General features: G+C 37.1%; 3 non-coding genes across 3 annotated transcripts; 1 reads left to right on the forward strand and 2 right to left on the reverse strand.

Annotated features, from left to right (window-relative positions):
- Positions 1-2,555: 2,555 nt before the first annotated feature.
- TRNAR-UCU (transfer RNA arginine (anticodon UCU)) lies at positions 2,556-2,627 on the reverse strand. Its single transcript has one exon. It is a non-coding gene; the product is annotated as a tRNA-Arg (tRNA).
- Positions 2,628-11,247: 8,620 nt separating this feature from the next.
- On the forward strand, positions 11,248-11,334 carry TRNAS-GGA (transfer RNA serine (anticodon GGA)). Its single transcript has one exon. It is a non-coding gene; the product is annotated as a tRNA-Ser (tRNA).
- Positions 11,335-12,553: 1,219 nt separating this feature from the next.
- Positions 12,554-12,626, reverse strand: TRNAT-UGU (transfer RNA threonine (anticodon UGU)). Its single transcript has one exon. It is a non-coding gene; the product is annotated as a tRNA-Thr (tRNA).
- Between the last annotated feature and the right edge of the window lie 4,220 nt (positions 12,627-16,846).

Consider the following 16,846-nt stretch of genomic DNA (forward strand, 5'->3'; position numbering starts at 1 on the left):
GACCTATGTATAAAAAAGAGAAATTTTTTGGATTTGAAGAAAAAAAAAATAAAAAAGAATTCTATTAATTTTCATTTTCCATTTATTTAGTTAGTTTTTCTTAATGAAATTGAAATTATTAACTAGAGGGCAAATAAAAATAAAGAAACAACTTTGCTGACCATGATATATTTTTATCTAGGCGGAAGAGTCCTCTTAATATTTATCTAGTCTTATATAGGTTTCGGTATATTGAAATATAAACATAAAAAAGAAGATAGAGGATAGGCTCATTACTTAAAAAAAAGATATGGAAATAGCTATAGAAAAAAAAAAAGGAGCGTGAGAGCCAAATGAATCGAAAGATTCATGTTTGGTTCGGGAAGAGATCATAAAAGTTGTAAACTTACAAAATAATCTACTTTCATTAAAAGATTTATTAGATAATCGAAAACAGAGGATCTTGAGTACTATTCGAAATTCAGAAGAATTGCGTAGAGGGACCATTGAGCAACTCGAAAAAGCTCGGATTCGATTACAGAAAGTCGAACTAGAAGCGGATGAGTATCGAATGAATGGATACTCTGAGATAGAACGAGAAAAAGCAAATTTGATTAATGCTACTTCTATTAGTTTGGAACAATTGGAAAAGTCTAAAAACGAAACCCTTTATTTTGAAAAACAAAGGGCAATGAATCAGGTCCGACAGCGGGTTTTCCAACAGGCCGTACAAGGAGCTCTAGGAACTCTGAATAGTTGTTTGAATACCGAGTTACATTTCCGTACGATTCGTGCTAATATTGGCATTCTCGGGTCCCTGGAATGGAAGAAATAATTAAATTAATTAGGCCTTGAACTTCTACTTTCGTTTAGAATTTAGGCATTATTTTTCCCCTTGCTTCCGAAAAAAGAGTCAAGAAACACTAATGGCAACCCTTCGAGTCGACGAAATTCATAAAATTCTCCGCGAACGTATTGAACAATATAATAGGAAAGTAGGGATTGAGAATATAGGTCGCGTAGTTCAAGTGGGGGATGGGATTGCTCGTATTATAGGTCTTGGTGAAATAATGTCAGGTGAATTAGTCGAATTTGCAGAAGGTACTAGGGGTATTGCTCTGAATTTGGAATCCAAAAATGTTGGGATTGTATTAATGGGCGATGGGTTGATGATACAAGAGGGAAGTTTTGTAAAAGCAACAGGAAGAATTGCTCAGATACCCGTGAGTGAGGCTTACTTGGGTCGTGTTGTAAATGCTCTGGCTAAACCTATTGATGGGAAAGGCGAAATTATAGCTTCCGAATCTCGCTTAATTGAATCTCCTGCTCCAAGTATAATTTCCAGGCGTTCCGTATACGAACCTCTTCAAACAGGGCTTATTGCTATCGATTCGATGATCCCTATAGGGCGCGGTCAGCGAGAGTTAATTATTGGGGACAGACAGACTGGCAAAACAGCAGTAGCCACAGATACAATTCTCAATCAAAAAGGGCAAGGTGTAATATGTGTTTATGTAGCTATCGGTCAAAGAGCATCCTCCGTAGCTCAAGTAGTAACTACTTTCCATGAGGAGGGGGCCATGGAATACACTATTGTAGTAGCTGAAATGGCGGATTCACCTGCTACATTACAATACCTCGCTCCTTATACGGGAGCAGCCCTGGCTGAGTATTTTATGTACCGCGAACGGCATACTTTAATAATTTATGATGATCTCTCCAAACAGGCACAAGCTTATCGCCAAATGTCCCTTCTATTAAGAAGACCTCCCGGACGTGAGGCTTATCCAGGGGATGTTTTTTATTTGCATTCACGCCTTTTAGAAAGAGCCGCTAAATTAAATTCTCTTTTAGGCGAAGGAAGTATGACCGCTTTACCAATAGTTGAGACTCAATCTGGAGACGTTTCCGCCTATATTCCTACTAATGTAATCTCCATTACAGATGGACAAATATTCTTATCTGCGGATCTATTCAATGCCGGAATTCGACCCGCTATTAATGTGGGTATTTCTGTTTCCAGAGTAGGATCCGCGGCTCAAATTAAAGCCATGAAACAAGTAGCTGGCAAATCAAAATTGGAACTAGCGCAATTCGCAGAGTTACAAGCCTTTGCACAATTCGCCTCTGCTCTCGATAAAACAAGTCAGAATCAATTGGCAAGGGGTCGACGATTAAGGGAATTGCTTAAACAATCCCAGGCAAATCCTCTCCCAGTGGAAGAGCAGATAGCTACTATTTATACCGGAACAAGAGGATATCTTGATTCGTTAGAAATTGAACAGGTAAATAAATTTCTGGATGAGTTACGTAAACATCTAAAAGATACTAAACCTCAATTCCAAGAAATTATATCTTCTAGCAAGACATTCACCGAGCAAGCGGAAATCCTTTTGAAGGAAGCTATTCAGGAACAGCTGGAACGGTTTTCTCTTCAGTAACAAATAAATTTTGCATGTCTACTCTTGTTAGTAGAATAGGAATCGTTGAGAAAGCTTTTTCATTTGAATCATGCAAAAAAGTTTTCTTTGTTTTTAGTTTAGTATAGTTATTTAAAGAATAGATAGAAATAAGATTGCGTCCAATAGGATTTGAACCTATACCAAAGGTTTAGAAGACCTCTGTCCTATCCATTAGACAATGGACGCTTTTCTTTCATATTTTATTCTTTCTTTTATTTTTTTGCTTCTTCCGAGAAAAAACTGTTAGACCAAAACTCTTTTAGGAAATCAAAAAATCCAGATACAAATGCATGATGTATATATTATATCATGCATATATCATAAAGAAGGAGTATGGAGGCGGTAGTGGGAATCGAACCCGCAACCCCAAGGTTATGAGCCTTATGAGCTACCAAACTGCTCTATACTCTTAAACTAAAGAGGGGTAACTAGTGGATAAAAGAGGGTTGGATACGCCCCTCTACCAATATCTATACAAATAGAATAGTCCATTTATACAGAATGGTAAAGAGGGCTCCTCTATGATTATCAATTCCAGAAATCCATACAAATACGAAAGGGTATTTTATCCTTACCAACTGGATCTTGTTGCACCCGGTAACAAACATTCATAAACCATTTCTCGAAGTACGTGTCCGGATAGCCCAAAATGTCGATAGTTAGCTCTAGGTCTTCCGGTCAAAAAACAACGTCGATGAAGGCGTGTAGGTGCACTATTACGCGGTAGGGATTGCAATTTTTCTCGCATTTTCGTTTTTTCACTCAAACTCAAGGGAGAAACTTTGCTTCTTATCTTTTTTTTTAAAGATTGACGAATCAAATGATATTTCTGTTCTAATTTCTGCCGCTTCTTCTCCCTCTGAATCAAACTTTTTTTTGCCATAATGTGTCGTTGCTATTATTACCAAGTATACGGTTCTAATCCTAGATGGAAAAATAAATAGAAAAAGAAATCTAAAAAGGCAGATCCTCCCTCTCTATCAAGAGTAATGAACTAGGTGCTGATACAGTACAAAAAAACAAACTAAATTAACCAAACTTGCCTGATGTTGAGGCAATCAAGAAAGCTGCATAAGTGAATATATAACCCACGGAAAAGTGAGCTAATCCAACCAATCTTGCTTGCACAATGGAAAGAGCCACGGGCTTATCTCTCCAGCGAATTAAATTAGCTAAAGGTGTGCGTTCATGAGCCCATGCTAAAGTCTCAATTAATTCCTGCCAATACCCCCGCCAGGAAATTAAGAACATAAATCCAGTAGCCCAAACAAGATGTCCAAATAAGAACATCCACGCCCATACCGATAAACTATTCATCCCAAAAGGATTATATCCATTGATAAGTTGTGAAGAGTTTAACCATAGGTAATCTCTTAACCATCCCATCAAATAAGTGGAGGATTCATTAAATTGTGAAACGTTGCCCTGCCATAATGTGATATGTTTCCAATGCCAATAAAAAGTAACCCACCCAATGGTATTTAACATCCAGAAAACTGCCAAATAAAATGCGTCCCAAGCAGAAATATCACAAGTACCGCCGCGCCCTGGGCCGTCACAAGGAAAACTATATCCAAAATCCTTTTTATCTGGCATTAATTTGGAACCGCGTGCATCTAAAGCGCCCTTTACTAAAATCAATGTAGTTGTATGCAAACCTAGAGCAATAGCATGATGAACCAAGAAATCCCCAGGTCCTATTGTTAAGAAAAGCGAATTACTATTCTCATTAACAGCATTCAACCATCCGGGCAACCATAGGCTTCGACCCGCATTGAAAGCGGGGCCATTCGTTGAAGATAAGAGTATATCGAACCCATATGTCGTCTTGCCATGAGCAGATTGTATCCATTGGGCAAATATAGGTTCGATCAAGATTTGCTTTTCTGGAGTACCAAAAGCAAGCATGACGTCGTTATGAACATAAAGGCCCAAGGTATGGAATCCTAGAAAGAGGCTAGCCCAACTTAAATGAGATATGATAGCTTCTTTATGGTCTAACATTCTTGCCAATACATTATCCTCATTCTGTTCCGGATTGTAATCCCTAATGAAAAAAATAGCTCCATGAGCAAAAGCCCCTGTCATGATGAACCCTGCAATATATTGGTGATGAGTATATAAAGCAGCTTGAGTAGTAAAGTCTTGTGCTATGAATGCATAAGGAGGTAAAGAGTACATATGTTGAGCTACTAAGGAAGTAATAACCCCTAAAGAAGCTAGAGCAAGACCTAACTGAAAATGAATCGAATTGTTGATTGTGTCATAAAGGCCCTTATGCCCACGCCCTAATCGACCCCCCGGAGGAGTATGCGCTTCTAAAAGATCTTTAATACTGTGCCCAATTCCGAAGTTAGTTCGATACATGTGACCGGCAATGAGAAAAATAAATGCAATAGCTAAATGATGGTGAGCCATATCGGTCAGCCACAAACTTTGTGTTTGTGGATGGAATCCCCCAAGAAGAGTTAGAATGGCAGTTCCCGCTCCTTGAGCGGTACCAAATAAATGATTACTCGAATCAGGGTTTTGGGCATAAAGATTCCATTGACCCGTCAAAAGGGGTCCCAACCCCTGGGGATAGGGTAATACATCTAAGAAATTATTCCATCGAACGTACTCCCCCCTGGATGCGGGAATAGCAACATGAACTAAATGTCCTGTCCAAGCCAAAGAACTTACCCCGAAAAGTCCTGACAAATGATGATTGAGACGAGATTCCGCGTTTTTGAACCACGAAAGGCTTGGTTTCCATTTGGGTTGTAGATGTAACCAACCCGCTATTAAGGACAGCGTAGAAAGAAATAATAGAAAAAGAGCTCCAGTATAAAGATCCTCATTGGTGCGTAATCCTATTGTATACCACCACTGATAAACTCCAGAATAAGCAATATTCACTGGACCAGCAGCACCTCCTCGAGTAAAGGCTTCCACAGCGGGTTGACCAAAATGAGGATCCCAAATCGCATGAGCAATAGGTCTTACGTGTAAAGGATCCTGTATCCATGATTCAAAATTTCCTTGCCAAGCTACATGAAACAGATTTCCGGACGTCCATAGAAAGATTATTGCTAATTGCCCAAAGTGAGAAGCAAAAATGTTCTGATAAAGACGTTCTTCAGTAATATCATCATGACTTTCGAAATCATGTGCGGTAGCAATACCAAACCAAATACGACGAGTAGTGGGGTCCTGAGCTAAGCCTTGGCTAAACCTGGGAAATCTTAATTCCATAATGCCTTTCAAATCCTCCTAGCCACTATCCTACTGCAATAATTCTCGCTAAGAAGAATGCCCATGTCGTGGCAATTCCACCCAGAAGGTAATGGGTTACTCCTACAGCGCGTCCTTGTATAATGCTCAAGGCTCTAGGCTGAGTAGCAGGAGCAACTTTTAATTTGTTATGAGCCCAAACGATAGATTCAATGAGTTCTTGCCAATAACCACGGCCGCTGAATAAAAACATTAAACTGAAGGCCCAGACAAAATGAGCACCTAAGAAAAAAAGACCATATGCAGATAATGAAGAACCATAAGACTGAATGACTTGCGATGCCTGTGCCCACAAGAAATCTCGAAGCCACCCATTAATCGTAATGGAACTCTGTGCAAAGTTTCCCCCTGTAATATGAGTTACCACCCCTTGATCACTTATAGTACCCCAAACATCCGACTGCATTTTCCAACTGAAATGGAAAATGACTACCGAAATTGCATTGTACATCCAGAATAAACCTAAGAAAACATGATCCCAGGCGGATACTTGACATGTTCCCCCTCGGCCAGGCCCATCGCAAGGAAAGCGAAAACCTAGATTTGCTTTATCGGGTATCAAACGGGAACTCCGAGCAAATAAAACACCTTTCAAAAGTATTAATACAGTCACATGTATGGTAAATGCATGAATGTGATGGACTAAAAAATCTGCGGTTCCTAATGGAATAGGTAACAAAGCCACTTTGCCACCTACTGACTACTAACTCGCCGCCTCCCCACGTTAAGCTAGTACTTGTTGTTGCACCAGGAGCTGTTACGCCAGGCGCAGTAGCATGGATATTTTGTACCCATTGAGCAAAGATAGGTTGTAATTGTATGGCAGTATCCGAAAACATATCTTGTGGACGGCCTAAAGCACTCATGGTATCATTATGAATGTACAAGCCAAAACTGTGAAAACCTAGAAATATACATACCCAGTTAAGGTGGGATATGATTGCATCGCGGTGTCTAAGGACGCGATCTAATAGATCGTTGTATCGAGTAGTTGGATCATAGTCTCTTACCATAAAAATTGCTGCATGTGCAGCAGCACCGACTATTAGAAATCCGCCAATCCACATGTGGTGTGTGAACAAGGAAAGTTGTGTACCATAGTCAGTAGCTAGGTATGGATAGGGAGGCATAGAATACATATGATGAGCTACAACAATGGTTGTAGAGCCTAGCATAGCTAGGTTAAGAGATAATTGAGCATGCCATGACGTTGTTAAGATTTCATAAAGACCCTTATGGCCTTGTCCTGTAAATGGGCCCTTGTGAGCCTCCAAAATATCTTTAAGTCCATGGCCAATACCCCAATTGGTCCTATACATATGACCTGCGATTAGGAAAAGAATAGCAATAGCTAAATGATGGTGCGCAATATCGGTCAGCCAGAGACCACCGGTTACTGGATCTAGTCCTCCGCGAAAAGTCAGAAATTCTGCGTATTTGGACCAATTTAAAGTGAAAAAAGGGGTTGCTCCTTCGGCAAAACTAGGATAAAGTTGAGCCAAAAGGTCCCGATTCAAGATAAATTCATGAGGAAGTGGTATCTCTTTAGGATCCACCCCAGCGTCAAGAAATTGGTTAATTGGTAAAGATACATGAATTTGGTGCCCCGCCCAAGAAAGAGACCCAAGTCCTAATAATCCCGCTAAGTGGTGATTCAACATGGATTCTACATCTTGGAACCAGGCCAATTTGGGAGCGGCTTTGTGATAATGGAACCAACCAGCAAAAAGCATTAACGCTGCAAAAATCAATGCACCAATTGCAGTACAATAGAGTTGTAATTCACTAGTTATTCCAGATGCTCGCCAAAGCTGAAAAAAACCAGAGGTTATTTGGATTCCTCGGAAACCCCCGCCTACATCACCATTCAATATTTCTTGCCCTACTATAGGCCAAACTACCTGAGCACTGGGTCCAATGTGAGTAGGATCACTTAGCCATGCTTCATAATTGGAAAAACGGGCGCCATGAAAGTACATGCCACTCAACCAAAGAAAGATAATGGAAAGTTGCCCGAAATGAGCACTAAAGACTTTTCGAGAAATCTCCTCCAAATCACCAGTATGACTATCGAAATCGTGAGCATCAGCATGTAGGTTCCAGATCCAAGTGGTAGTATCAGGGCCCTTAGCTAGTGTTCTTGAGAAATGGCCGGGTCTGGCCCATTCCTCAAAAGATGTTTTTACAGGATCCCTATCCACAACAATTTTTACTTCTGGTTCCGGCGAACGAATAATCATTAAGTCCTCCTCTTTCCGGACAAGACATACAAAGAGACCCGCCAACTGTCTTTTTAGTGAATCTTTGAAAGATATATATTTTGAAAGATAGATTTTGAAAGATAGATTTTGAAAGATAGATATTGTGATTAGTTCTTTTCTTTACTATCTACCATCCTTCTATTTTTTTTTTAGTTATTCACTGGAGCAATTATATATTGAAGTCAATCCGAGGCAAGTGTTCGGGTCTATTATGACATAAAGATTAGGTGCCTAACGGACATTGTTTATCTTGAAAAACAAATATTTCTCGACGTAAGAAAAAAATCTTTTTTATTTTTAATTTAAGAAACTAGTGTATTTTTTTTGAGGGCATAAGCTCCTATCTATATCTACTTTCCTTGAGCATAATATAGGGTTTTTTATTTGATTCTAAATTCCAAGATAACTCATTAGAATTATTAATAAGATGGTCCTAATATATTAGCAATATTTAGATTGCCCCCTCTTTTTATTCACTTTATTACTTCTATTCTAGACCCTATCCCTATGGTTTATTCTTATGAAATATCATATAAAATAGAAGGTATAAGAAATGGATATAATGAAATTCTTGATTCGATCTTACGACCTAATTTATTTGATTAATGGATCAACAACCAAACCACCCATTTTATGAAAAAGAAGGAGCATGGTCTTATTCAAATTCAAAGCGCTTCGTAATCTTCAACCAGTTCTGTGCTTCAATATAATTTCCCGGAGTAAGCGCTATAGCTTGTTTCCAATATTCAGCAGCTTGATCAAACCAAGCTTCCGCAATTTCCGAATCACCCTGTAGAATGGCCTGTTCTCCTCGGTCGGAATAGGAAGTTCCTTCCCTTAGAACCGTACTTGAGAGTTTCCTACCTCATACGGCTCAGAAATTGCTATCTGAATTTCCCCTATCTTAACTGAATTCGATTTATCAAAAATCGATCCAATTTGTTCTTGGGTTAAGCAGAAGAAATTAATTACCTAAGTTTCAAACCCTAATTTTTATCAATAATCAGTTTGATCTTTTTTCCCACCTTCAGAAGAATGAAGCATAGATAGATATAGAGCCTTCGTTCAAATTTTCTGAGAGGTAACTATCCCGGTTTCATATATGAAATCTCTATAGAATCCTTGAAAAAGACTTTTTTCCATAAGAAAGAAAAAAGAACTTACTATCTTTGGGATCTGATACTACACCGCTGCTTAATCCCTTAGTGGATCGGCTCTATTACATAAGCGGATTCCTAAATTTTGCCCCATATCATGGGATAAGTAAGCAGTTTTTTTTAGTTGTATCGACCCAGTCGCTCACTAATTGATCTTTACGGTGCTTTCTCTATCAATTTGAGAAACTTTATCCATAGAGTAGTAGTATAGGCCATACTTTCTTCGTTTTTTGATTCTCGTGAAGTGTCCTTCCTTCCTACAGCTGATAGGGAAAAATCGTTGTTTTTACGATCCCTATGTAGAAAGCCCTTTTTTTCTAGTATTTACTAGAAAATTTGATCCTCTCTTTTTTTTTTTTCTTTCTATAGTGGAGATAGTCGCACGTAATGACAGATCACGGCCATATTATTAAAAGCTTGCGGTAAGAAGGGGTTTCGTTCTAGTGCCCGGAAATAATATTCCAAAGCCTTTGTATGCTCTCCATTGCTTGTGTGTATAAGGCCTATGTTATAGAGTATATAACTTCGATCATAGGGATCGATTTCTAGTCGCGTAGCTTCATAATAATTTTGCAAAGCTTCCGCATAATTTCCTTCGGATTGAGCCAACATCCGTTACGGTCGTTCATTCTATTCAAAAAATCTCCGTTCCAAAACCGTACATGAGGTTTTCATCTCATACGGCTCCTCCCTTCTGTACATAATAGTACTAAGCGAAATAATCTATAGAATCAAAATAGAATTAGTCCCGTCTCATTATGAACCGAAAGGGGCTGGTATTTTTCCAAGAAATCTCTAGCCAACCTTCCCACAAGAGGTTTTTCTTAACACCAATGAATTCTATTAATGCTAGAGGAAAACGATAGCTCCAATAATTTCTTTGTTCTCAACGCCTCCTATTTAGAGGAATTAGCTACTTCAACGATCTTTGATGGTTATAGGGGTATCCAAAGTACAAACCTGATGGTTGTTTGTTATCCCAACCATTCTTCCCAGCCCTGATACCGATCAGGAAAGGGGTAATTTCTAACAAAGTTTTTCTCTTGTTGATTCCTATTTCTAGGTGTAGTGCTTTTCTCCCCTATGCTGCCTACGGATACTAATAGAGTAGGATTGGCCTGTAATCCATACCATACCATATCCTGTAGGTGTAACCTTTCGCTCAATACTCAAATCTACAATTGAAGTATCTGAAGCCGCATCAATCGAGGATACACGACGGAAGGAATTGTTAGTTCGCCTCACCTTCCCGAAGCGTGGGTTTGTTTGCTTTACAAATTTGGTTCTCTCTATGCCAACCCCCCTCTCTTTTTCGTAAGACTGAGGTATAGGTAGGGCTAAAAAAAAGCAAAAAAAAGAGTCAAATCGCACCATCTCTATAATAAGTAAATGCCTTTTTTTCTCCTGAGGTTGTCGGAATTATTCGCAATAAAATATTGGCTACAATTGAGGAGGTCTTATCAATGAAATTTCCATTTCCACGGGATCTAGGCATAATTCCCAACCCATTCTATATAGAATTGTTTTCATTCCTTCACAAAATAACATAAAAACAAACACATTCGATTCTTATAATTATAAATAGATTGATCCATATGCTCTACTCTAAATCCATATGCTTTAAATGGATAAGAGAGATATGGATTTTCCGCTCAGCTCAAATTGTATCCTTTTCCTTCTGCTTGGACACGAAGAGATATGAAATATTTGACTAAGACTGGATTTCATTCCACTTTCCTATTTCTGAACAACAACTTATGTTATCAACTATTTCGTGTTTTCAAAGTTATTAATTGTCTCATACCCTATTTTTGATTTCGATAGTATGGTGTAGCGTATCTTATGCAAACGGAATTCTAAGGTTTCTTTATTTTATTATGCAATAAGAAGAATTCTTCCATTTTCTTTTTCTTTAGTTGCGGGAAAACCCAAATTAAAACTTTTATTTTATAGCGAGCGCAATTTCTAGTAAAAAATCCTGTATCCTTCCACTTAGATCAAAAGGAATTTTTCCAATAGAACTATGGAACCCCCGAGTGGTTGCGGTTGTACCTGTACTGCAGGAATAAGAAAACTCGCTATTCACTCAGTTTATTTTCCATAATAAGTTATGTAGGAGAGATGGCCGAGCGGTTCAAGGCGTAGCATTGGAACTGCTATGTAGACTTTTGTTTACCGAGGGTTCGAATCCCTCTCTTTCCGTTTTTCTTAATTCATCAACGTTAAGGATCACAATGTATCAAATCAAATAACAATTTTTTCCAGCAATAATATAATATCTTATATTATCTTATTTTGATTTAATAGAAATTAGAAATTCTCTATAGCAAATTACTGTGGTATGTAAAATACACATAGAGGAAAAAAGAAAAAAGGATCCTAATCCTAGGGTTAATCAATTTTAGCTAGTTGATGGGAAAATACAAATTAATGGTAATGGTCTTAGGGCGATTTAGTTCGGGGAAAGGGGAAGGGGAAGAAAATTCTATGAACCTTTCCTTTTTTCGTTAAGTTCAAGTCTGACGAGAGTAATATTCTACAACTAACAACTCATTTATTTTGAGACCGACCCACTTCCTATCTAGGATTTTATTTACTAGTCCTTTATATTCCAACGTGTCAATCGCCAAATGCTTTGGCAATTTCCCCGGGTCCGATGAAGCAATATAATTTTGAACCAGACCTTTTGATCTTTGGTTATCTTTCGTAGTAATAATATCTCGGGGTTTGCAACGAAAACTTGGTATATTGACTATACGACCATTAACTAAAATATGTCTATGGTTGACTAATTGGCGGGCCCCAGGAATGGTTGAAGCCATACCCAATCGAAAAAGGATATTATCCAAACGCATTTCAAGTAATTGTAGTAAAACCTGGCCTGTTGACCTTTTTGCTTTTCCAGCGATATGTACATATCTAAGTAATTGTCGTTCTGTCAGACCATAATGAAAACGCAATTTCTGTTTTTCTTGAAGACGAATACGATATTGCTCCTTTTTCCCAGAATTGAATTTTTTTTTAAGATTACTTCCGGATTTAGGTGTTTTTCTAGTGAGTCCTGGTAAAGCTCCCAGACGGCGTATTTTTTTTAAACGAGGTCCTCGATAACGGGACATGAAGACTCCTTTTTTTATTTTATTGAAATTTCATTTTACACAATTAATTTCATTGTATTTACATTACAGAATACATCGAAATTAAAACTGAATTAAACTACAGGATAAACAGAGTAAAATCAACTAAAGTACCCCAAAAAATGGAATTTCATCAAAATCTTTTTTTTTTGTATATATATTATTTATTTTATTGTTTTGTATCTAGCAAAATTGTAAGGTAAAAAACATAAAAGATCCTGGATTCTCCATTTAATTCGGAAAAAAAGAGATTCTTGTTCGTAGAACATCGATAGAGAAAAAAAAGCCGACTATCGGATTTGAACCGATGACCCTCGCATTACAAATGCGATGCTCTAACCTCTGAGCTAAGTGGGCTTACATAACGGAAATAGTGTAACAAATAGAAATAGGTATAGTATAGGAAATCCGTAAAATCTCAGATATTAGTTATTAATCTTAGCTATTAACTAGTTCTAAATTTGAAGTTATACTTATAAAAATAAAAAAATACTAAAACTTCTTAAAGATAAAGTTAGCTTGATATGCTTAACTATAGGATATTAAAAAATAAAATTATAGAATTTATTGGTATTTTCATTCGATCATTATAGACTTTATTATTTGTTAATAATTTGAGGATTAATATTTCACTAAGGGGAACATAGAGTCAGAGTAAATAAAATTGCTAATTCTGATTAGAAAAAAAGAATAAATATCAAGCGTTATAGTATAATTTTGAATACTATAAAAAAGTAAGACGGGAGGTGGGGGAGATAAAAACTTTTGGATATATTGATTCGGATTGAATTGCAAATACATCAAGGATAGAATCAATTCAATTCTGAATTGCAATAAGCAAGCGAGGTCTCTCAAATAGAGTCGAACTGAACTGCTAGACTACGTTGAGTGATGAACTCAATGATTCAAAAAAAAAACTAAGAGATGGATGAAATTACACAAGGAATCCTGGTCTCAAAGAAGAGGGAAATGGGGATATGGCGAAATCGGTAGACGCTACGGACTTGATTGTATTGAGCCTTGGTATGGAAACCTGCTAAGTGGTAACTTCCAAATTCAGAGAAACCCTGGAATTAAAAAAGGGCAATCCTGAGCCAAATCCGTGTTTTGAGAAAACAAGGGGTTCTCGAACTAGAATACAAAGGAAAAGGATAGGTGCAGAGACTCAATGGAAGCTGTTCTAACGAATCGAGTTAATTACGTTGTGTTGTTAGTGGAATTCCTTCTAGTTCTAAATTAGAGAAAGAGGGGTTTTATACCTTATACATTTAATAAACACGTATAGATACTGACATAGCAAACGATTAATCACAGAACTCATATTATATTCTAATTATAATATAGGTTCTTTATCTTTTTTAAAAATGAAATTAGAAATGATAATGATTATGAAATAAAAAACTCATATCATAATTTTTTTTTTTCATTATTGTGAATCCACTCCAATCGAATATTGAATAATCAAATTCTTCAATTAAAATTCAAAGTTTTCGAGATCTTTAAAAAAGTGGATTAATCGGACGAGGACAAAGAGAGAGTCCCATTCTACATGTCAATACTGACAACAATGAAATTTCTAGTAAAAGGAAAATCCGTCGACTTTATAAGTTGTGAGGGTTCAAGTCCCTCTATCCCCAAATCCTCTTTTATTCCCTAACTATACTATATTATTATTATTTATCCTCTTTTTTTTTTTCTTTTTATCAATGCACTTTTTTTTCTTTTTATCAATGCAATGGGTTTAAGATTCATTAGCTTTCTCATTCTACTCTTTCACAAAGGAATGCGAAGAGAACTCAATGGATCTTATCCTATTCATTGAATAGATTTCTTTTTTATTAGAGTATCGGCAAGAAATCTTGGTTATTCACTCTATTTTTAAGTTTTATTTAAGTAAACCATGCACAATGCATAGGACTACCCCCCCCATTTTCAAATTTAAAATTTGAAATACTTTAATTAATTTTTAGTCCTTTTAATTGACATAGATACAAATACTCTACTAGGATGATGCACAAGAAAAGGTCAGGATAGCTCAGTTGGTAGAGCAGAGGACTGAAAATCCTCGTGTCACCAGTTCAAATCTGGTTCCTGGCAGAGAAAAAAAAAAAAAAGATCCACCGAATAGGTATTGATCCAAATACCTCGAGATGGATTGTGATACATATTCATTAATAATATTTATTCATCTAAGTGGATAAATCTATAATATAAATATAGAGGCACTTCTTTTTCTTTTTAAAGAAGTTTTAAAATATATCTTTTCTTTATGATAAAGAAGGGGGTGAGATTCCCCTTTATTTTTTTGCGTTTCTTAATTTTGTATTCCGCTATTCCGACGAATATTTTTTTAGTCTTGCTTATCTTTATCTTATCTTATTTTCCTAGTTGTGCTAAGTAATGTGCGCGGTACAAAGTTCCTGGTAGAGAACTTCTTTGAGTCATCCTATTTTTCTGTTCATATGAAGGAAATTAATATGCGATTTTCAAAATAGGGGAATCCAAATGAAACCCTTTTTTTGCTCAGTCTATCTGGAATGCTTTTGTATAATTAGGAATTAATTATAAATAGGTATTCCGTTTCATCTAGGAAAAGAACCTAAAAATATTCCTTGACTTGAATAAAATCTGGAGTTGTGTTGTATAAGTGAGCATGAATTTCTTATCATTCAATGAGCATCTTGTATTTCATAAAAATTGGGGGTTATATAATCCTTACGTAAGGGCCAGCCTATCCAACTTTCAGGCATTAGGATACGTTTAAGGCGCGGATGATTATCATAAGAGATTCCCACCATATCATAAGATTCGCGTTCTTGAAAATCGGCACTTCTCCAAATCCAGAAGACAGACGGAATTCTAGGATTATCCTTTTGGGCAAAGACTTTTATGCAGACTTCTTCTGGATTATCTATACCATATTGTATTCTCGTAAGATGATACACGCTAGCTAAAGATCCACCGGGTGCTACATCATAAGCACATTGGGAGCGTAAATAATTGTAACCATATACATATAAAATGACAGCAATGGAATCCCAATCCCCTGCTTTTATTTGTAAAGTCTCTATTCCTCGGTGATCAAAGCCCAAAGATCTATGAACCACCTCATGTTTGACTAGCCAATTAGATAACCAACCCTGCTGCATTGTCTTCATCTCTCCCTCTTTGTATAAATATTTCACATTTCGGATGCAAGTTTGAAAGATTGCCCTGCTTTTTATTTTTCTACACAAAAGAGCCCCTCTCCTAATTCACTAATTTGTAGGAAGGTACTGAACTTTTGGATTTGAAAAAAGTTTCAGAAGATATATCTAATGTAGATGGTGATTGATAGAGCAATTCTTGCTCATAAGTTCCTGTATGAGTACTGCGCCTAACATAAAGCTTGTGACTGGTAGTAAAACATCTATTTTTATTTTGAGATAGAGTTTGATCCTCAACTATTTCTCGCGATATCTTCTTACGAAGTTTTGTTAGGGCATCTATAACTGCCTCCGGTTTAGGTGGGCAGCCCGGCAAGTAGACATCCACAGGAATTAACTTATCAACTCCCCGAACAGTACTATAGGAATCCGTACTGAACATTCCCCCTGTAATAGTACAGGCTCCCATAGCAATGACGTATTTTGGTTCAGGCATTTGCTCGTATAATCTCACTAAAGAGGGAGCCATTTTCATTGTTACCGTACCGGCTGTTAAAATTAGGTCTGCTTGCCTAGGACTTGATCTTGGTACCAATCCATAACGATCAAAGTCGAATCGTGAGCCTATTAATGAAGCAAATTCAATGAAACAACAACTGGTACCGTATAGAAGGGGCCATAAACTGGAGAGTCTTGACCAATTCGAAAGATCATTTGGTGTAGTTGAAATAACAGAATTGGAACTTGTTTGGTCAAGTAAGGGAAACTCAATCAAATTCATAACTGTCTCAATAGAATCTTTTCCTTCTTTTTTTTTGTCTAAATATTCAGTTAAGACCATTCCAAGGCTCCTTTTCGCCATGCATAAACTAAACCAACAACTAAGATAAGCACGAAAATCAAAGCTTCGATAAAAACGGATACACCCAATACGTCGAAACTCATTGCCCAAGGGTATAGAAAGACGGTTTCCACATCAAAAACAACAAAAACGAGCGCAAACATATAATAGCGTATTCGGAATTGTACCCAAGCCCCTCCCATGGGTTCTATACCCGATTCATAACTAGAAAGCTTCTCTGGTCCTTCACTAACCGGGGCTAAAAGTCCTGAAATCGAAAATGCCAAAATAGGAATAAGGCTTGCTATTATTAGAAATGTCCAAAAAATATCATATTCGTGAAGCAGAAACATAATGTACTCCCATTAATGTGGAATAGGCGGAACTTAAATTAGTCAATTCAATTCAGCATTGTCAATTTATCCAGAACTTCTCTCTTTTCCTCGGTGAAACAAGAATCTTTTTTGTTCAAACAAAAGCGCTTAGTTTAAGTTTAGCCTTTGTTTCCTCTGTGCTGCATCTTCTTTAAAGATTCATCCAATGGAATCCCAACTCCCTTTCTTTTGGATTTCCATTCTATTTAGATATGG

This window comes from Triticum urartu, unplaced genomic scaffold (genome assembly GCF_056163025.1).
Source record: "Triticum urartu cultivar PI428250 unplaced genomic scaffold, HENAU_Tu73 scaffold2, whole genome shotgun sequence".
Taxonomy (NCBI): Eukaryota; Viridiplantae; Streptophyta; class Magnoliopsida; order Poales; family Poaceae; genus Triticum; species Triticum urartu.